Here is a 23676-nt window from a genome sequence, read left to right as displayed (position 1 = left end):
ATAAAGACCCACATTCAATCTCCTGAACTCTCGTTTGGGGGTGGGGGTGGACCCCTGTAATTCCAATTCTTAAAAGGCAGAGATATGCAGATCCTTGGAGTCTACCGTAAGTGTGAATAGGACCAGGAGCACTGGGGAGGAGAATGGAGCACAGCTAAAGAGGCAAGGGATGACCTGACTGGTTCCATGACTGTGAGAAGCAAGTGATGGGGAGATAGTGGGGAGCACTCACCAAGAAGGGACTTTGAAGTTATGTGTGCTAGATGGGGGAGAGGGGCAGTTTCAGAGAGACCCAATAGAGATCACTTAATGGAAGAAAAATTATGTTGGCTTACAGAGTCTCAATCCATCATGGTGGGTGAGCATAGCAAAGCTCATAGGTGAGAGTGTGTGATACAGGCTCCTTATGCCATGGGTAAGGAGGAAGCAGACAAAGTGGAGCTGGGTTATTTGCTTCAAAGATCCACTTGCATAGGCTCACTTCTACCAACTAGGTGCCACCTCCTAAGCCTAAAGTCTTCACATCCAAAATAGCATCACCATCGCCTGGAATAAGCACTCAGAATGTGAGCTGGTAGGGTACAGGTCAGAACCAACCTGTCACAGGGCCATAATGGACTCAGTGGTTAGTATCATGGAGTCTGAACACTGGCATCCTCTAGGCTAGGGTTAGGGAATCCAGTTAGTAATATAGGGCAGAATACAAGAATGGCTAAGATGCTGTCCTGCCCTGGGGTAGGTTCCGGTCTACTTGGGCGATCCAACACACATGTTTGTCGTATACTTCAGGTCATGTGCAGAACTGTATGGAAATCGCAAGGCAGAGAGCAAGGGGCTCAACTCTTGAGAGGAGAGGGGAGGTGGGTCTCCTTAGAGACTGCCCTGCAGGGGTGAGTCATTCATAGCATGCAGCTCTGGCAGCCAGAAAAGGTGAGCATCTTTATTGCTCAACCTCAGAAAGCTGGTTCTTTAAACTCCAAACTCCACAGTGACTTCTAGAAACGGCCTTCCTGCATGGAGCCTTTTTGAAGGTCTAAATAAATGACACTCATTGGTCTCCCTTGTCTGCATATTAATCTTCTCCAAGCTGCAGCATGAGGTCAGTCTGGCTCTCCTGGAATGGCCTCTTCCCTGGTGAGCACGACCCTGATATGTCCCACTGCCCGTGCACCTGTCCCGTTCTCACCAGCATGGGAGGCCCATGCTTCCTTCCTCTTGCAGAGCTTCTGTAGCAGGGAGGCCCCTTAATATTTTTTTTAGCACTTTAGAAATTTAAAACATTGACTGGGAATTACATGGTTTCCCTCTCCTCTCTCAAAGACCCTGGAAAAGTCTTGGGTGAGCCCCATCCTTACCCTGGAACTCATTTAGAGTTAGCTTAATAACCAAGAAGAGAACAGGATAAATTGGTGGTATTTGGTTAGCCAGCTTCAAACTAGCTGCTTGCACAACATTCTAGAACTGGTCTAGCTAGTGTGCCTGACTTTCTCTTTTCTCTTCTTCCCAGTGATGCTGTCACTAGTATTTTCCAGTGTGCCTTGAGCTCAAAAGTGCTTTAGAACAGTCAAAGAACATCTTTTCGGTGGCTCTGGAGTTTCCCAAAAGGTACCTTCTTAATTGTTCTTAGTCTGGCTAATTTCAGTTTTCTCTCAGTCTTTTACACTTCCTGAGAGCCCTGTTGGGTGGACCCCCATCCCATCTACCAAGATACATAAGTCTCCCTCTTTCCTTCTTCCCCAGGGGTTTGGGTATCAGACTAGTTTCTGTTGTTATAGCATATTATAGACTATATACATCTTGAACAGGAGAAGCGTGCTTGTCTGGAAAGGCTACAAAGTTCAAAGGCAGAGAGAGCTCTTGTTATATCATAACATGCCAGAAGCAGCCGATCAGATTGGAGTGGTGATAGGGGCCAAACATCCTATTTCTAGGAGTCCACCCCTGCAACAATCCACCCGTTTCTTCATTATCAGCTCCAGTGCAGGACCTCCGAGACTCCATCTCCACCTAAAGTTCCCATCTCTTCAGACTGTCATGTTAGTCATTAAGTTTCCACAAGAGTTTTGCGGGGGACATCACATCAGAGTTGCATCCTCAGAGTTAGCTGGCTTGTAAGGTATAATTTCAGGGAAATCCGAGCAGGACTGACCTAAAATCTCTTGAGCAGCAATATGTCTGGTCAGGGAAGGAGCATGCTGGGAGAATGGTGGCTATGTGAAGGAATTACTAAACTTGGTGGTTGTGGGTGCATGGGGTGGGGATGGGGGGTGTAGCTCTGCTCTCAGGATTTTCCACAGCCCCTGCCTAAGGACAAACCTAGAGAGGGTGTGTTTAATTAGTCAACCAAAGCAGCTCAGATTATAACCCTGCATTATCTCAGAATCAAGAGAAAGCCTGAAACCTAGTGGTTATTCCTCTTCACCTAGCCAAGGGGCAATCTGCATACCAGAGAGAGATTGCACTGTAAGGGAAGAATTGGGAGGCTGCTGGGGTACCCTGACCACAAAGAGTGGAGCAGAGACAGAAGGAGAGGCCATCCAGAGACTGCCTCACCTGGGGATCCATCCCATATGCAGCCACCAAACCCAGTCACTATTGCTAACGCCAAGAAGTGCTTGCTGACAGGAGGCTAATATGGATGCCTCCTGAGAGGCTCTGCCAGAGCCTTACTGATACAGAGGAGGATGCTTGCAGCTAATCACTGGAGTGAACATGGGGACCCCAATGGAGGAGTTGGAGAAAGGACTGAAGGAACTGAAGGGGTTTGCAATCCCATGGGAAGAACAACAAATCAACCAATTACACCCCTCAAAACTCCCAGGGACTAAAACACCAACCAAAGAGCACACATGGAGGGACCTATGGTTTCAGTCACATATGTAGCAGAGGATGGCCTTGTCGGGCATCAATGGGAAGAGAGGCCCTTGGCCCTGTGAAGGCTGGTTTCCCCAGTGTAGGAGAATGCCAGGGTGGTGAGGTAGGAGTGGGTGGGTGGGAGCATCTTCATAGAAGCAGGATGTAGAGGTAATGGGAGAGGGGAACTGGGAAAGGGGATAATATTTGAAATGTAAATACACAAAATATCCAATAAAAATGCAAAAATAAAAGAAAGAAATAGAGAAAAGAAAAGCTGGCCATGGCTGTGGAAATCAAGAACACAGCAATGTCCAGTCCCCATCTCTATCACTTCTTTGCTGGATGACAGTGGTGGACAAGCCTCTTCTTCCACACAGCTATTAAAGGTCCAGAAAACACACCTGAAAGGTATTCTTGGCCTTTAGCCTTAGGAAGCCTTTGAAAGATTCAACTTTGGGTTGAGGAGGAGATGTGGGTGTTGTTATACTGATTCACAGGTTTTGCTGTCAGACAGGCATGTGAAGACACAAACCACTCTCTGGGTTTGTGCCTAGGCAGGGGCTGTGGGGAGTCCTGAGCGCAGGCGGTACTGAAGTCCTTTGTCTGGTAGTCTCATGGCTGACCTGGTAATTGAAAATCATGGTTGAAAGTCAACTGGGAATTGTTCTGGTTCCAGTGTATCTTGGAGGCAGGGAAAGTGTTGGACCAGGAAAGAAAAAGAAATAAAGGAAGAAAGGGGGGAAAAAAGGAAAAAAACAAGTCTTGCTGTGCTGACACAGCTAGTTTTTAATTCATGGACTCAGGAAATCCTCTGTCCTTAGAGTCCTGAGTGCTGGGCCTCAGGCATGTGTGTGTGTGTGTGTGTGTGTGTGTGTGTGTGTGTGTGTGTGTGTATAGGTGTGTGTATGAGTGTGTGTATGTGTGTATATGAGTGTGTGTAGGTGTGTGTGTGTGTGTGTGTATAGGTGTGTGTATGAGTGTGTGTATGTGTGTATATGAGTGTGTGTAGGTGTGTGTGTGTGTGTGTGTGTGTGTGTGTGTGTGTGTGTGTGTGTAGACTCTTAGGAAGCAGAAATTGGTGTTACATCAAGAGAATGCTAAGCCTCTAGTGAGGCACAGTGGAGTGTCACCTTATTACACTTGTTGAACTGTGTCTTCATTAAGGTTTTATTGCTGTGAAGAAACACTATGACCACAGCAATTCATATTTTAAAAATAAACACTTAGTTGGGGCTTTCTTATAGTTTCAGAACATGACTTTTCTTGCACAGAGCACAAGAAAAGATGAACTCCTCTGGTCATAGGCAAGGGAGTTGGCATACTTGAACACAAACTCCAGGATTAAGCCATCAGCTAGGTGGGAATAAAGGACCTCTGTTCAGAAGCTATTCTGCCACAGAAGACATTCCCTCTGAGGGTGAGTCTGGGCCTCTTGGTTTGCAGAATAAAGAGCTTTTGAATCATATTCCCGGAGACCGAGACATGCATTCGCAGAATGAGGAAGACAAGGTCACGAATGCTGCTAAGACTGTTAATCCTCTCCTGGATCCAGAGCTCACCATCCCACCTCACATTTGTCAAGTACTCATTTCACCTCACCCCTGTGGTAACTGGAAAGTGCTGTTGATAACTAAACATCTGGCTTGTAGACACACACCGACATGGGACCCTTCCAGCTCCTGAGGACTTAGCACGCCATTGTCCCTGCAGGCCATCAACCATTCATCATGAGATTATTTGAAGGTGTCACAGGTTGGTCCTCTTATAGAGCAGCACAGATTCTAGGAATGGTTTTTAGGGACAATATCTGGAAAGGACAGATGATACAGGTCCAGGTGAAAGGACACAAATCAGCTATATGACAACACCAGTTTATTGTCTAGAGAACTCTGGACCCTCAGAGGCATCCCACCTTGAGCCACCCTCCCTATGACTACCAGTCATAGAGATCTGAGAAGATGACACTTTGGGTATCTTGGGCTGAGGACAATGCCAAAGCTCAACTGAGAGCCATGAGTGGCCATCACTTTTTGTACCTTGATGTAGTAGTTGATATTGATGGCCAATCTGACAGAATCTGGAATCATTTAGGAGACAAGTCTTTGGGTGTGTCTGGGATGGAGCTTTCTAGAGTGGGTCGCTGAGATGTGGGTGGTACCACCCACAGGCTGGGGTTTGGACTAAGTGGGAGAAAGCAAGGTAAGTACCAACTTACTATGCTTCTTGGTTCGATGTGACCAGCTGCCTCTTTCCTACCACTGAATATTCATGAGGCAGCGTGTGGGACTGGCGCATCATGGTAGATTGTGCCAACATACAGACAGCCAAAACAAACCCTTTCTTTCCTAAACCGTTTCTGTAAGGTATTTCTTCACAGGAATGGGGCAGTAGCAACTATTCTCGGAGAGCGCATCCATCAGTCAGAAAGAATGAAGGCCCAGGCAGATGCGGGACATTTGCTTCTGGAGATGTTGTCCAATACCGTCGCAGACAATAGCCACACTTTCCCTCAGGATGCCCTTGATGGAGTAACAGAACATTTGGATATATGAGATGAAGGTCTTGTCAGACACCATTGTTTGTAGCCTTGTGTGAGTTAGTGCCTTGGCCGGGGATGTATCCCAGGAGCTTGAAGGAGAATTCTGCCTGAATCCAGCACTGCTGGAGGGGACAGAGCTATTCCACACTGCTGTTTACTTGGACCCTGCTGCCTTCTCCTGCAGCATCTCATTGTCATGGGCACCATGTAGCAGGAGGCAGCAGAGAGATGGAAATGAGCTCCCAATTTGTCTTTGGAAAATTTTCTCCATTATGAGACTAGAAAGATTAAAGGGATAATAACACCTTATACCCATATCATGCTTTTCCTCCCAGCAAAGAGCTTTCATATGCACATTATCTTATTTGAGCCTAGCCATAGTCCTGTGGGATAGTTATAATTGGAATTATTACTCATTTTAGGGATAAAAAAATTTCTAACTATGGAAACTTATGTCTTTCCCTTATTCATTTTTTAAACCACTAACCTTTCCGTTGTCCCAAAATTCAAGAAGGGGGCTGGAGAGGTGGCCCAGGAGGGAGGAGTGCACGAGTGCACGCTGGTCTCCCTGAGGGTCCGAGCTAGGTTTCCAGTTCCCACAACCAGTGGCTCACATCTCCTGCGACTTTCATACCAGAGGAATCCCAATGCCTCTGACCCCCATGAGCACCTTCACCCACACCCACACGCAAAGAACAGTTTAAAAGAAAAATAGCTTTTTAAAACTTTGGAGATTCTGGGGGTCTGGTGAGATGGCTGGGCCATTGCAGAGGATCGGGGTGCAGCTCTCAGCACTGGTATGGTGGTTCACAGCTGTCAACGGCTCAAACTTCTGGGTATCTGATAACCCTCCTCTGCCGGCCTCCACGAGCCTTTATATAAACTCACACACACACACACACACACACACACACACACACACATGTTAACAAAGTAAATGATTTCTTAAAATCCAAGAAGGATAAATGAAGCGTAATGGCAAGGAGAGACTTCCCACACTCAAATTCAACTGTTTTCTGACATTTTCCCCATCTCTCAATTTACGATGCAAGGGTTAAAACATCAATATTAAACCGCCGCCTCGCAGGAGCACGCACGAACTGTCCCGTGCAGCTGGTTTGGGGGCAGTAACAGAAAGTAAACTAAAATCATAGATAGTGTGCAGCTAGCGGCCCAGTGGGCTGCTGTAAACTAGGCACAGGACTAAGAAACACTAAGGGAGAAATGATCACATTTGATGAGCTTTCAGGGGAACCTGGTTGCAGCAGGTTTTCCCAGAAGAGGCTCTGGGACAACCTGTTCCTCCGAAGCAACATCCCCTCAAGCAGGTGGGATGCCAGGCCCAACACTAATCCTGAGCCTACTGCACTCCTTGAAAGTGAGCTAAAATGAATATTCACTATGCTGCGGTTGCATCCAGATCAGCCTTTAGCTCCCAGGCTGCTCCTTAGATGCCAGCCAGTCAACTGAACAGCCTGTGGCAGCCTGCTCGTCCCTTGGTCTGTTTTCTAACCGTGTATTGTATTCTCGGTGCTTGACTGAACTCAGTAGGACTGGATTAGGATAATGTCTGACTGCCGCAGGCTGTTAACCGAGCTGCTTCTCTTCATAGTTTGTCTTACGTTTCTGTTCCTCTTCTGGGTGGGGTATTACCAACAGGATTAATAAACAAAAAATGTCAATACCGTGAACATTGAAACATAGATTCTCGAGGAGTGCGATCTATCACTGCCTTTGGAAAGCAAAGTCATGTGACATCACCTGTAACGTGACTGCTTTTCATGCTGCCAAGAAGAAAGCAATGCTTTGCACACATCTGGGGCTCCCATTATCACTACTAGGGGGTGCAGATGAAGGAGGAGGTGCTAATCCTGGGAGCTTAAATAAACTCCACAGCACCAGTGGCACCTGACATAGGATTTTCAACTCAGGCCTGGACTTGGAACTTTTCTCTCCTGTGTAGAGCTGACATTTGAAAGCATACTGCCCCACTGCTGCAGAAGTCATTAACTGAAACTTGAAAGTGAAATTTCTTCCAAAAGATGGGGATCTTTTACAGATTTTTGGATTGTCTGGAGAAATGCCTAAACTCTAAGTACTTGTTTGAAAGTGTGGGGGTTGGACAGGAGGAGGTGATAATTTGAGATAAATGTGGCAGGCAGGCCCTTACGCAACAATCTTGGGTGGATGGTATGTTTCCAGACTTGACTATTTTGAGGAATTATTTCCTAAGCAGGGTTAAGGCATGAACAGTGTGTGTGGGAGAGTTGGTCCTTAAAGCATCTTGCACTCCAGCAGAGATGCTTTGGACAGCAGCTAAGATCTCAACTACCATGTCCATGACCATGGGTGTCTTAGTTAGGGTTATATCGTTGTGAAGAGACACCATAACCAAGGCAACTCTTATACAATTTTTTTTTCATTTGTGGCTGGCTTACAGTTTCAGGGGTTCAGTCCATTATGTTCATCATGGTGGGAAGCAGGATAGCATGCAGACAGACATGGTGCTGGAGGAGCCAAGACTGTGACATCTTGATCTGCAGGTATCAGAAGGGGACTGGGAGCCACACTCGGAGTATCTTGAACATAGGAGACCTCAAAACCTGCCCCCACAGTGACACACTTCCTCCAACAAGGCTACACCTAGCCCACCAAGGCCCTACTTCCTAATAGTTCCACTCCTTATGGGCCAAGCATTCAAACACGTATGTATGTCTATGGGGCTCAACCTGTCCACCCACCACAATGGGCAAGTCATCTATCACCTCTGACCCCTTTTTCCTCATCAGTCAAATAAGAAGACACGTGATTTGTGGTAGGCATTTTCTCTCCCTCCATGATGCAGATATAGTCCAGATTAGACCAGATTAGAAGTAAATAAAGGCAGATTTATTAGGAGGCAACTTTTAGGTGGGTTTGCTAATCTCACAGGCAAAGGTTAGTGAAATCGCAAGCCCGGGTTCCAAAAGGGAGTTTTATGGGCCTTAGACGAGAAGGGATGACAGGCCAGCAAGCAGCTGGTATCATGCTCATAAATGGTTAAAAACTGAATCCTCGGGCTGACACTCCTAGGTGGGTTGCCAAAAACACAGGGATGGGGGAGGGAGTGTGATGACTTGTTAAACTGGAGTTTTCTCTATGTGAGTGGGGTTCAGGGAAGGAGGACAGGCAGGGTTTCCCAGCTTGTTCGGGGGATGAGAAGGAGTTCCAGCCAAACAATCTGTCTCCAGATTAGCTCAATATTTTTCAAATGAGTTTATTTGGGAGTCAAAACTTTATAAGGGATGCCATTGCTAATGTTTTCTGTGCTATCCTCTGAAGCTTGAAGGAAACATGCTCTTCCTATGGACCGTTCTTCATCTAAAGGGGAACCTGGAAACCTAGAGAGCCAGGGGATACTATAAGGATCCCCCAAATTTTCCAAGGAGAACAGTAAGATGGCTTTTTACCATTGGTGCTGGGGAGCTAAGATGTCCCAAGAGACATTTAGGCACTGCCCATCAGATACCACTTCCCCGCCCCCCTCCCGTCTCTCCCATCCTCTCTCCTGACTTTTCTTATTAAGAACAGCAAAAGCTCTTAGCCAATGCTTCTGTTTAAAAAAAAAACTCTGAGGGACAGAGGCATACTAAAAGGAACTGGTCTTGAGACTCAATCAGGAAACTTAGACGTGCAAAGCTGTAATAGGAGAGATAAACCAGCCCACCTCTTCATAGTGAGCAGGAGAGGGAAGAGAGTCCACCTCTTCATAGTGAGCAGGAGAGGAAAGCCAATCAACCTCTTCAGAGTGGTGGACAAAGATGGAACAAGGTCTATCATGGGATAACAGTAGAAGATTCCAGAGTGAGATGATATCAGTTGTAGGGACCAGACTTCCCAGGTAGTCCTAAGAGGTCTGCTTTTTTTTTTTTTTTTTTTTTTTTTTTTTTTTTTTTTCAGATCCTCTGAAAAAAGCAATAAGGTTGTGAGTACCGGCCTACCACTGCTGCTGAAGAGGCCAATTGTGGTTAAGCTATGTTTCCTCCAAAAAGGATTCAGTTTCCTTAGAACCCATGTATACCATGGAAAGAAATGAGCTCATGTCCCACATCCATCCATCCATCCATCCTTATAACCACCCACCCATCCATCCATTCATCCATCCACCCACCCATCCACCCATCTATCTACCCATAAATAGCTTCCAAGAGTATATTGTGTGGCTGAATCCTCATTGATCCAACAGAGAGCACAAGGCTTGAAGCCTCCTGGCTTCAGAGAGCCTGAGTTCTACTGACACGGACACTCCACAGGTATGAGGAGAATGCTGAATCAGGAGCCAGTGCTGAGACGTGCTGGGGAGAGAACAGAGCAGAGCCCAGTGCTGGGGGACATGGGGAAGGTGGCTGGTTTCATCTCGGGTGAGATGTGACATCTAAATTGACACTGACAGAGAGTATAGGATAAGACCTGAGCATCTCGATTGGAAAACTCATCCCCATGCTTTGGGAACAAATTTCAGAAGGCCTGAAGCAAGAGTGTGCCCATTCCAGGCCAGCAATCATGTGGCTCCTTCTGAGGGAAGGAGGGGAGGTGACAAGGAGGAAGAGGAAGAGAAACACAGAGACATTTAAGAAACAAAATCTCAAGGGCCATCAGACTAGTCCCTGGGCCACACTGAGACCTCAGTTTTACTCTAGATGCTGGAGACGGTGTGTGTTCTACACTATCCAAGAGTCAGTCTGGCTAGTGTATGGGGAAAAAGACATGGAGGAAGGCCAGGAAACTATGGACCCTCTGGTTGTTTCTGTTCCCAGGCCTGAGACACCAGCAGGAAGGGCTGGCTGGTAGCAGCAGAGATGATAAACATGTTCACATCCTAGAAATATTTTTGCAGGTGAAGCCACAGATCCCATTCACCCGTGAGTTAGCTTTGGAATGGGAGAGAGGAAGTTGGGTGTGGCTCCAGAGCTGGTCCAGGGCAACCAGGCAGATGCAGGAGCCATTCACTGAGTCAGAGAAGACTAGAGAAGCAGTTCAGAGGGAGATGGAGCCAGCAGTTGGGCATGTGAGACCTAGGGTGGCTTAAGCCTCCAAGAGGAGGCTCTGTGCAACAGGTCAAAGTCTCAGGATGGTACAGAGGGAATCATAAGTGATATAAATGATCACCCCAGAGCATAAAGATTTTAATTTTTATGCTTTTTGGGTACACTCACTTTTACCAAAAGGCCAGTCAATGTGTCTGTGTCTACGGGTGGCTATGGACTGGCACAGTCCAGTGTGTGAACTCATGCCTGCATGTCTTCATGAGAGGACCTATAGGTCATTTATTCTCAGCACTTTGACCAGATACGAGCCTCAGTATTAACTAGTACCCTCTCCAGAAAAGAAGTGTCCCTACAGTCTACTAAAACCACCACTGCCCAGGAGTTGAGGGTTGCTGCAAACCCTGACATGAGCACCAGGGACTAGGCAGCCATGTTTCCAACAGCGATAGTACTTTCTGGTTTTTATCTTATGCCCCTGCAGATTGGTATGTGTTGTCAATTCAGCCTCAGCCCTTTGTGGGCATGGAAGGGCTATGGTCATCGACCAGTATTTACTAGTTGATTGATTGAGTTCCTCTCAGACGCTATACCACTAATTAGCTAGTGTCCTTGCGTGAGGCGTTATTTGTTTTGATTCCATGAAAATGTGTTCATGATCTTCCTGTGCTTTATTCTGTTTCCTTCTTCCTTTCTTCCTTCCTTTCTTCCTCCCTTCTTTCCTTCCTCCTTCCTCCCTCCCTTCCTTCCTTCCTTCCTCCCTTCTTTCCTTCCTCCTTCCTTCCTTCCTTCCTTCCTCCCTTCTTTCCTTCCTCCTTCCTCCCTCCCTTCCTTCCTTCCTTCCTCCCTTCTTTCCTTCCTCCCTCCCTCCCTTCCTTCCTTCCTCCCTCCCTTTCTCCCTCCCTCTCTCTCTCTTTCTTTCTTTTTTTTGCTTATTTGAAATAAAGATTCATGTAGCCCAAACTGGCCTCAAACTCACTGTATTGCTGAGGGTGATCTTGAACTCTCAACCTCCTGACTTCAATTCACAAGCTCACCACTCCTAGACATAATTGATAATAGTAACGGTCCCTTCTCACTCTATGTTAATATGAAACGTCCTTTGCAGAGTCAAGGAGGGAGAAGGCCCAGGAGACGGCGGTTCAATTCCCAAGCAAAAGAGCTCACATAAATGGGCTGATGATAGCCCTTGATTGCCTGTGTCAGAATTAATAGACTGTCAAGGGACTTCAGAAATGTGTTCTCTTGAGTTGTTCGGGAAAATCCAGGCACGGGGGAAGCAGAAATCTCAAAAGTCAATAGACATTGTTGCCATTGTTTCTATTTTCTTCCTCCTGCTTTCCGAAAATAAAGACCCAAGAGGGGATCGTTAAACAGTGTCTGATGGCTTCATTTATCATTAAGGAGCCATCTTGGTCCTCTCTCCTCGGCCTTCCTTTCAGTCTCTTTTCTTCCCTTGTTTGTGTGTCTGCTGCTCTTGCATCCATTTCTGTGGGTTATGATAGGAAAATGCAGGGTCCAGCTCAAAGGCCGGCTAAGGGCTCTTGGTGGCATAGTGAATAGGCTAACCCAACTCTCGTGTGACACAGGAGCATAGGATGGGACCAAGTGAACTTCCAACAGTCTGAAGAAGCTCTTCCCAATATATGAACACATGCACGTGCGTATGCATGCACGTATGCATGCACACAAATACACAAGAGTGCACACACATGCATGCCATGCATATAAACATGCACACGCACACACACAAACACACTCCTGTGCATGCATGGGCACTCACACACATAGGCATGCACACAAACACACATGAGCATGCACACACACACACAGGCATGCACACACATGTGCACACACACATACACACACGTAAACACACACATACATACATACACACATACACACATACACACACATACACACACATACACACACACATACACACATACATGCATACACATACACACACATACACACACACATACCCACACATACACACACACACATTCACACACACACACACACACACACACACACATACACACTAATATTAGATTATATTAGGTACAAAGGTGCCTGGCTGCACAAACAGGATCATTGCTTCCTGTTCTTCAGTCAGAAGCGTCAGCATCTACCTATCATGGTGTCCGCTCAGCACTCTCCTTCTCTTCTCAGCCTGCGAAGTCAAGCATGTCCCTAAATGACACTGCGCCATCTCTGCACTCAGCTCCCTGAGGTCTGTCTGTGTGTTTGTGTCTTCACGCTTCTGGAGCTGTTCTATCTGTGCCCTCATTGGGCTTAATCGAGGAGAAAGAGCCAGGCCTTTTCGTGTTTTGTGTGTGGCGTGTGGCTTCAGCTGCATGTCCCTCCAGCAGCTTTGGAGTCACAGTGGAGTCTGCAGACGTGAGAGGGACAGTAGATGTCCTTAGGAAACTGAAGATGTGAGTTTCTAAGCCCAGGGGACCTTCATTCTGGGTTTTCTCAAAGTCTATTTTTACCTCATTGATTTTAGCTACAGCTGGGACTGCGTTTGCCCATTCACTTAAAAATGCTTCATTTCCTTTCCTCTCCTTTATGTCTTTCTCTGCTCTGCCCTTGCAGTGGGAGTGAATTATGTTCTCTGCTGCTCAGCACGGAGGCTCCCAGTGCCTTCCTTCCTGGGTGCAGACAGCTGGTGTAGAGCCCATTGGCCCGCCGTGACAGAAACCGCTGGGGTTGTGTGCGGAGAGCATGCTGGGTTAGAAGACATCTCCCCGGGGTTCACTGTCCCTGGGCCTGACGTTTTCTGTCTTGAATAAATGATCGTGGTGAGAATTAAATGGGAGGTCTGGAGATCAACGCTCACGAGCACTTACAGCTCTTACAGCAAACTGGGGTTCCCAGCACCCACATGTCAGCTCAAAGCTGATTGTCACTCCAGCTCTACGGGATTCTGCCACCTCTTTGGACACCATGGACACCAGAGATGCATATGGTGTGGATATAGACACATGGGAGAAACACTCATACATATAAAATAAAGCAAATAAATAAAGCCCTTTAAAAGATTTTTGAAATAATCAAATAGCACCGAGAAGGTAATCGGTAAACTATAGACCAAGCCTCTCTCTTCCATTGTCTGTAAAATTTGTTTTAAGTCCTGGCCAGAAAGCGGGCAAATGACTTCTAACCGAGACTCTCCTAACTTGCCTTTCATCCTCCTCCTTATCCAAGCTTGGAAGCCACTACAAAAACTGTCCCCACAACCCGCGGTGAGAGTGAGAACATGCCCAGCCTCTATTGCAGGCAACCTAATCCTCACGGTGTCACTGTCTGTCTAAATTACACAAAGTTGCAGAGGATGAAAAGCAGATCAAAGTGAAATCTACACCAAACCGGCAGCGCAAGTCGAAACTCCCAGCCTCCCCAGGCCCCTAAAGCGAGTAGAGCAATGCTGCCCCCAAGTGTTCACATTCTGAATGACAGTCTTTGACTGCTGAGATTTTAGCTCCCTAAATCTGATGGGTACAGCCCAGCTTCAAACTGACCTTCCCCCTCCCCCGCCTCAAGAAAGTACAGGTTGACAGAAACAGGTAGTGTAAATAAAACATCAAAGGATTGTGTTGCTAACAGTAACAATTAAGATAGTGAGGCTGCAGTGGGAGAGACAAATACAAAGGAACAGCCCTTATTGGTGCAGGACAGATTTTGAAAATGCGTTTTTTTCGTCCTATCCACGGAAAAACCTCTGAAGAGCTTCAGTAAAGATTCAGATTCCCAGTCCCCACTCAGAGTTGGGGGGAGGGTACGTTTGTACTGTTAATGGGTGCCCTACCCCAGGCAGTTTAAGTTTGGGAACAGAAGCCGGCGATTGAGCAGTCATGAAGTGTCATTGAATTACTGTCTAACACGAGAAAGTGAAATCAACAGGCAGGAGATCACGTCTAGAATAGGCAGAATCCTGAATGGAGAGAGAGGCTTCAATACGGTAGGGGAAAAAAAAACTTTCACGATAAATTAAAGCTGAAAAGGGGACCATTAAGATTACGGCTTATATCAGGAGATGGTTATATGGCCCCAGAACTTGTGAGTTGAGCTGGAGAGTCACGTGACTTCCCAAGTAAACAGATTCCTTGGCCCAAGTGGGTTCCACTCAGCCTTTTAAAAGGTAGGAGAATACCTGCTCTTGCCCGTTGCCTTCTTCCAAGACCCGCAAGGTGCCCGGCAGCCTACACTCACATATTTGATGAATGCGCTGAAGTGAAGGAGATGCCCGGATGCAAATGGGTCTTCCTTTGAACGGGCTCCCTCCAGCCCTTTCCCAGGAGGAGGCCAGAGCTTATTCCCTGTGAAGCGTGTCTGGTGAACAGTCACCGTGGGATGGGAACCTCAAGGCGCCCCCAAAGGCTGCTCAGATGGAGTTGTGACATCCATTGTGGACCTGTTGGTGGATGGGAAATGGAAAAAAAAAAAAGACAGATAAAAATGCCCGTTAGTGATATTTGCTTATTCCCTGAGTGGTTATGTATTCCCCGCGAGTGGCCCATTATAAGACACAGTGTGGCATTCCTGAACATTCACGGTCAGATTCAACCTCAAACAACCCCCTAAGCACAGACAATAGGAGCATATAATAAAACCATTGGGAAGTGATGTTTGGAGTGTGGATTGTCTGTTTCTAATATAATATATTGAATTATAAAAATGTATGAACTTAATTTTTAAACCAAATCATGCTATTTTGCAAGTTTCCCATAACTATGGAAATCAGCTCCCATGAGCTGGTAGGAGCTAGTTCTGATAGTCCATCAACCTGAGCCGACGATTATCCTGCCATTAACCTGAGGCTGAGATAGAAGCCATGGGCAATCTCGGGGAGGAAACCATCGATGGGACTGCTGAGAACAGCATTCCTCTTGTCTAGCTTCGAGGCCACCACTGGTTGACAAAAGAACGTCACCTTGCTAAGCCCTGGCTTTTTCCCTGGTGCTATCTTTTTCATTTTTGGGTTAGGCCTGCTCAGGCCTCTCTGAGGAGACTCAGAGATACAGAACAGCCCACCCAGTGCAGTCCTGGACCCTGGGGAGTATATCTGTTTAGTGTTGGTTGTTGAAAGAATCAGATAGTAGAGAAGGCTGTGGCCAAAGCATAGGAAAGCCCGGCTTCTGGTCTTCACAATGCCATTACTAAGTTGTTCAACTTTGAAGTCTCTGGGACTCTGTTTCCATAGTTGAGACCTATGGATTTGAAGTCTCTATCCTTAAGATCCGACTTCCCTGTCAGGCCACAGGGTAAAGGGTAAAGGAACGTTCTAAGCCCCAAGAGGAGCCTCTGATTCATGGAAAACTTTACTGAGAGCCCAACTTGTCTGTTCATGGCAAGAGTCCAGGGGCCTGCACAGGATGTTCTGGAAATTCCAGAGAGGGCACATTTGTGCCAGACGGCTGGAGCAGGCATTGGGACCACAGCCTTGGGTTGCTAGGAAACACGTCAGGGAAAGTTTCAGTCAAGTCCTTCCTCATCTCTCCCGAGAGTTGACTGTGAGATAGGAGGTCGTGGGGGAGCAATGATAGCAAAAATACCACAGAATGTTACCTTTCAATGGCAAACTTTGTCAGGGGTGAGTTACATTTCATCCTTTAAAAGCAAGGGAATATTTAACAAGTCAAGAATAAAGAGAAGGCTCTTAGGGATAGAGAGGGGGTGAAAGAATGTTCTAGAAGCCTCTATACTTAGTCTTAATAGAAAGCTTTCCCTTTGGAATGAGAATTGTAACAGAACACATTTCTTTATTCCTTAAACAGAACTCCAGTGAAACTTGGCTCTCCCATGATAGAAGAGCAAGACAAGAATCGTGGAACTCCATCTTTGTCCTAAGTGAAGGGGAGCGGGAAAAAAAGAGCGGATCTCAGTGGCTCTTGCTCCAGGCCTCCTAGGACTTCTTCCTGTAGGACAAAGCTCCTGGTTCTTTAGGCAGTGCCTGGCGGGGTTCTGGGCCTCTTCCTCCAGCAACCTATGGCTCCTGTAGGAAAATCCCCTTTCCCTTTTGTTGAGCTGGGGCTGAGATGGAAGTTTCCAGAGGAATTTTTTCCCCTCAGAACCCAAGGGATGGAAAAATAAGCGCAAGGTTCTTAGAAAAATCCCCATTCTTGTGGAGTGCAGATTTCCACAGCAATGGGAGCACAGACTCAGAGCACAGGCTGGTGGGCTCTGCTCTCAAACCTAAACAGTGTCCCAGGTGGTGCCGACCCCTCCTCTGCCTTTCTCATATCACGTTTGGGCTGGAGCTATTGGAGATGAGTCTGAAGGGTTTTTCCATGTAAGCAGAGTCCTTGCTCCTGATACCATTCAAGTGGGCTTAGAATCATGTGGGGACAGATCTAGCCAATACATGGTTACCCTCTGCTCCAACTCATCTATCCAGTACATTCGCCTTCCAATAACGACTTTTAGAGTCCTTATTGTGTAATAGGCTCTTGTGTGTGGCCTGTAGGCTGGCCTAAGGCATGTGGCATCTTTGGAGCTGGACAGGCCTTCCCATGGCTTCTCGAGACTGGGGATTCAGAATGGACTATTTTGGGTGAGAGTTTCAGGCCTTATTCATCTCTTGGCCAACTGAATAGAACCCGTGCGAGGAAGATGAGAAAAGGCAGCCCACAGCATTTTGTCTTTTCATGCTCACTGGCAACTCCTTGAAGAAGTTACAGGTGATGGTGCAATTCAAGTAGAGCTGGTCCAGGAGAGACAAGGCCGAGGAGTCTCAGAGTTGGTTGGCTTTCAGAAGCAAAAATTCAGAGGGGTCACTCCTGAGCCCAAACTTTCATCGTGGAGAAATTATTAGAGCAGCTAAGCCATTGTGGACATTACAACCTCAGACCTCTGAGCTCAGACCTGCTCAACCTGCAGGAGGGAGTCTAGATTTTCATGGAGTTCCCCAGTTCCATGCATATCTCAGTCCCCATGACCTCTGATACGCCTGACTCAGTCCTGGAAGGCACTCACTAACGGCACTATTCAATTGTCAGCAGCCCTGGGCCTAACAAGGCACTGTGTCTACCAAGGTCCCTACCCAATGACCTCAGGACAAACCTCTTAGGTCTTCTGGGCAGTACTAGTCCTGTGGCAAGGAGACAGGAGGCAGGATGAGTGTGTTCCCTTCCTCTGTGAAACCCTCACTCAGAGGCTTCCTTATGCCATGTTCAAAAAGCACCATCTGCTCAGTGACCAGATTTTGGGGAATCTTCTCTTTCTTATACACACACACACACACACACACACACACACACACACACACACACACACCACACCACACTCACTCACTCACCATTTTTTTTCAATGGAGAACTGGGATCAAGATTCTGAATACTCCTCCCCTGAGCTCTAACTGTTGAGCCCAGTAGGCCAAATGCCACTCTTTCTTTCCTCAGTAAAAGTCCTGTCCTGTCACGCGCCCACCCTAGGAACAGGCATGCAACAAAACAAACAGCTCTGCGGATAACCTTTATTGAACAGCACTTTGAGCAGGGGGCTTCTTGAGCAGGAAACTTGTCTCTGAGCCAGGGACTCCCTACCGAGTTCTACTGTCTAGACGGCCTCTCACGCGCAGTCCCCCACGAGCGTTCTCTCTGTCCAGTCTCTGTCCACGCGGGACCTCCCGCAATCACTATTACCGAGTCTCTCTCCACGTGGGATCTCCCGCAACCTCTCCTATCGGGCTTCTCTCCACGTGGTATCTCTCCGCCATCCCTCCACGTGGTCTCTCTCTCTCCGTCTTCCTCTTCTTCTCATGTGGGGGAGAAAATGCATTGCTATATACGCCTCAGAGACCTGTCCTGCTACCTGATTGGTGCATCCTCCTGTAGCTCAATCACGTGCCCCGGGGGTGGGCTGTGACTTATGTGGTGCATGCGCATTAAGTCTCTTGGCTGTTCAACAGCTCTGTTTGCTGAGTTCTCGGCGGGAAGCCGGCACCATGTTTGGGTGTGGCACAAACGGCTCCCTACACTGTCCCTCCTTTCTTAACTCAAGTCTGCCTATAACCACCTAGTCCTTTAAGAACTTTCCCCTTGTTCATTCTTTAAATGCAGTGGAGGTTAGAATTTGGGCTCCTATACCCCCGAGTTTTGTTTGAGTTTTGTGGGGTTTCCTTTTATCCTGCATCTAACTGGTGGATCCAGATAGATCTGTAAGACAGGAAGAGGGCTCTGCTGTATGGATGGCGGCATGCCACTCCCACTTGGAGGTAGGTTAGAGGTGAGGCCTAGCAGAGGCTGCTCCTTGCTTTGATGTCTCCAGAGCAGGGCTAAGGAAGAGGATGGGGACAGGTCTGGGAGGTTTGCCTTCCCCCAGCAGTGTCTGGCTCCCCTGAGAAGTCCCAGTACTTCAGTGAGATAGCCCAGTGCCTACTTTCTCTTGCTTCTTTGATTATTAACATTTCTTGAGGCTGGTCTAAGATGAGAATACTCATGGTAATATATATATGAGACTGAGGAGGGAGTCCTGACTCTCTTAGAGCCATAGGAATATCTTTTGGACATTCTAAAGTTTTTCAAACTACAGGCCTGGGCAGGCTTGGTAGAGCCAAGACATCAGAGGGAAAGACAGAAACTGAAGTTGGCCTCTGACAAGCCACTGTAGAACTTGTGTTTCCCATAGCTATAGACAGATGATATCATAGAATCCTTTGTTTTAAGAGGTTTGGCCCTAGTAGAACTGAACAAGACCCTGTCTCTGGGATAGACCGTGACAGCCTAGAGAAAATGATTCTCCGGGGTCAAATTCTTCAGGACAGCTCTGGCTCACAACTAAAACACCTCAGTCTTCCCCCCCCCCCATCTTCCCATAGCGCTGCTCTGGAGCTTACTTCAGATCCTTGATTTGTAGGACAGCTGGATACTAGCCTTCCACCTTCCTAATCTTATTATACCACCCTCTGGGGTTCTTCCTTTGCTCTAGCCAGTGCCCAGGACCTTGGTGACATTCTTTACATTTTGAAAATTATCCCATGAGCACCGTCAGCCCAAAGAATGGTGCTTCTGCAGTCTGAACTCTGAGGAGACAACAGTAGGGTATGGTAAGCAGACACTCTGTTGCTAAGACAAAATCCTGCAGGAAAAGTACATAAAAGAAGGAGAACTTGATTTGGTGCCTGGGTTTAGAGGCCTCTCTGTGGACTGCTGGTTTCACGACTATGGGCCTAAAATGAAGCTGAAAGTCATGTGGAAGGAACGCGCTAGAGCGCCGTGGCTTACGGAGGATGGGGAGCAAATAGGGCGTGTGCCTGCCCAGTGAGCACTTCCTTTAAAGAGGTTCTGCCTCCTAATTTTTCATATTTCCAAGCGACATCATCATGTTAAAAAGCCATTAAAGGATTTTTCCAGTGACCGAGAACCCGGTCACTTTTCTATACCCCATCAGTGTGAGCCAAGGCAGGCACATGAACCTATTGGGGTTGGGGGTGTTGCCCATTAAAGTGATAGCAGGCAGAGCGAAGGGGCATTCTTAGATCAGAGGCAAGCAGACAGAGGAGAGGGCAGTGTTTCAGGATAACCTGGAGGGTACCCATAATGTCTATGATTGCTAGTCCACTGCCTCTGCCTTGGCCATCTGCAGGACATTTTGGTCCGAGAGTGACACCTGGCTGAAGTATTCCTCTAGCTCTACTGTGGAGGAGCAGGGAAGGGGCAGAGGAAAACTGTAGTGCAGTGGACCCTCTGTAAAGATGCCAAGCAGAAGTTTGGAGAAGAAGCTATTACTCTAATGCATGGCCTCAAAATGGAGACATGCCCATATGGTCCTGTGGCATTTGCTTTGTGTTGGGCAATGTGGTGGGCAGTTCACAGGTTGATCAATCCCCGTAATAATTCTCTCTTGGGCAGACACTTTGCTGCCTTCTTATGTGGATGCTGATACTGGAGTGCAGAGAGGTTATGAACCTTCCTCAAAGCTCTAACCAACAAATGCCAGTGAAGGGTGAAAGACTCCCCCAGCTCCTTCCCGCACCTCACCACTGCTGCTCTCAGAAAACAATGTGTCGAAGCGAAGGCCCCAGAATTAGGCTCAAAAACAATGTTTCTCTCTGGCCTCTCCCACCCTCCTATCCTCAACCTCTCATTCCTGAAAGGCGAGTCACAGAAACCAGAATTCTTCCTTTAAGCCCCTCAAGGCAGTTGCGTGGCCAGGCCCCGCCCCTCAAGGCAGTTGCGTGGCCAGGCCCCGCCCCTGAGAATCTCCAACTTTCACGTTCTGCCCAAAGAACAGCATCTGGATCCAACCATTCGACATGCAAGTGGCAAAGCTCTGTCCTACAGAGTAAAGAGCCCAAGGTTAGGCCACATAATCCCACCAATTCCAGGCCACCCTGGAAAGCTCCTCCCCCAAGAATCCCTATATAAACTCCGCCTTCCACTGGGTTGTTCGCTGTTCCCCCAACTGCCCCCCCCCCCAGAGGCAGCCACTCTCCTGTGTTTTCTCCAATAAATGTCTTGCGTGAGGGTATTGTGCCCTGTGACTTTATGGTCAGATGTCCTCCACATCTGCTTGCTATCTGTGGCCCTGGCTGGGGAGCAGGGAAATTTTCTCTTAGCTGACTGGTTCTTTCATAGGCTTATCTCTCAGCCTGACTCACTCTGCATCTCCTTCTCCCTTAATTCTTTAGTAGACATTGACTTTAGCTGTGATGGATTTGAGGTTTAAAAAAAAAAAAACAAACCAACATCTCAGTAGTTAAAAGTACGCACTGCTTTCTAGTGCACCCAAGTTTAATTCCCAGCACCTCAAGGCTCACACCTGCCTGTACTTTCCGGAATTCTATGTCTTCTGTGAGTATCTGCGCTCACAAATGCACACACACATTCAGTGGAAACTGTGTTTAAATGAGTCATTGCTACTGGGAAGGATCCTTCCCAGAGACCCTTCAGCAGGAGGATGTAGCCAGTCAAACTTTGACAGATGCCATCCATCAGTGGAAGAGGGAATCCAGGGGAGGGTGTGGGTGAAAGCCGAGAGGAGGGCAGAGAACTTATCCAGCTGATAAAGGAGAGGGAGCAAGGGAGACAAGGAGGCAGCAGGGATTGCAGGCTTCTCAGCTGGGCAAAGGGTGGGAGGGGAGGGGAAATCCACTGGTAACATTTGCACTTAACCCCAGATCCAATGTCTGCCTTGCAGGACATGTACCATGTTTTCCAAATATGGCCCCTCCTCTGTGCCCCTTCGCTCAAAATCAGAGGCATCAGGCATGTTTCTTAAAGGTGTCAGTTCCCATCAGCCCGCTTGGGGTCTCAGTGAATAAAGAGCAAAGAGCAGGAATTAGGAAAATCTTTGATATATTAGAGGTTCTCGAATCTTCTTTCCTGTCATTTACCTTGCTTGACTTTGATGTTGGGAACATAGGAAAAAGTGAGAGAGATGATGTTTGGTCTTAGAGATGTTTGCAGATACGTCATAGACAGTTTTATGTGAAGCGATCAAACTTGAAAAGCTGTTGTGGCTGGGTCAGGCGGAGCTGAGAGGAGAATGTGTGTCAGGGGAGCATTTGAAATTGGATACAATGTTTCTCTTTTGTCTTCTGCAGTCTATGACCTTTACACACTGGCAGCCCTAGAAGCCCAGCCTCTAGGAAGAGTTGGAACTTGTTACAGAAGAATTGTTTAGAGGAAGGCCGGGCTCACTTCTGACATTTAAAGATGAGCAAGGTTACACCCTTGAGGCTGAGATATTATCCAGAGAGATAATTCACTAAAGGACTTCTCCACTCTGTTCCTTTACCACTCAGGGTAAACAAGACCCTCTTCTGTCTTTAAGGCTGAAGTAGAAACTGAAAGCGGGTAATTATGGCACAAGGGATGTCAGCGTTAAAACACAATCCAAAGGGAATAGGAGGTATTTTATTTTGGAGGCAGGTGTGAGTGGCCACAACCTGGAAACACAGATGTAGTTTATTCCAGATTTCAATGTTCCAACGTGGTAGCATTCTGATGGAGTCTTTATGGTAACAGAACAAAGTCCCAACTTAAGGTCCTTTTCAAATACACTGGTGGAAACGTTGGGAAGGTAAAATCTCTACTATGACCTCAGATGCTGCCTGATGACACTTCCTTTGGGCTGGTGGAAGCATTCCAAAAAGTTGTATCTGTGGGCTGTCTGTTGTTACAAGGCTGTTAGCGTAGGCACAACGTGGACAACACGGGGCTATTATGACAGCTAAAGGTGGTGTCTGAGGGTTTCATTGCTGTGAAGAGTCACCATGACCAAGGCAACTAATGTAAGGGAAACATTTAATCGGGGCTGGCTTACAGTTTCAGAGGTTCAGTCCATCATCATGGCGGGAGCATTGCAGCCTGCAGGCAGACAGGGTGCTGGAGGAGCCAAGAGTTCTCCACCTTGGTCTGAAGGCAGCCAGAAGAGACTGCCTTCTGCAGGCAACTGGGAGGAAGGTCTCTTTCACACTGGGCAGCCCTTGAGCACAGAACCTCAAAGCAGAGACACACTTCCTCCGACAAAAACACACCTATTCTAACAATGACTTACCTCCTAATAGTGTCACTCCCTATTGGCCAAGCATTCATACAAGTGAGACTAGGGGGCCATACCTATTCAAACCATCACATTGTCCAAAGCACAGAGGTCCAGAGCAAGCATCTCATCCCAAAATGAGAAGTTAAGGATAGCAAAGTTAGGTAGGTAGACAAAAGCTCCCACAGTAAGATGCCCATTATTTGGGGTATGTGATGGTGTGACTTGTATTCACAGATCTGTTTGACACTCCTACTTTCTGTGATAACTAGAGCATGTGTATATGTGTGCATGTTTATGTGTGTGCATATGTATGTGTGTTCATGTGTGTATGTATGCATGTGTATATGTGTGTGTATGTACATGTGTGTATGTGTGTATGTGTGCATGTGTGTGCATGTCTATGTGTGTGCATGTGTGCATGTACATGTGTTTAGTGTGCATGTGTATTTGTGTGCATGTGTATATGTGTGCATGTGTATGTGTGTGCATGTGCGCATGTACATGTGTATAAGTGTGCATGTATATGTGTATATGTGTGCTTCTGTATATGTGTGCATGTCTATGTGTGTGCATGTATATATGTATGCATGTGTATATGTGTGTATGTACATGTGTGCATGTGTGTATATGTGCATGTGCGTGCATGTGCGCATGTACATGTGTATAAGTATGCATGTATATGTGTATATGTGTGCATGTGCATGTGTGCATGTGCCTATGTTCATGTACATGTGTATGAGTGTGCTTGTGTATATGTGTGCA

This window comes from Micromys minutus (assembly GCF_963924665.1).
Source record: "Micromys minutus genome assembly, chromosome: 18".
NCBI lineage: Eukaryota > Metazoa > Chordata > Mammalia > Rodentia > Muridae > Micromys > Micromys minutus.
This window is presented reverse-complemented; position numbering follows the sequence as displayed.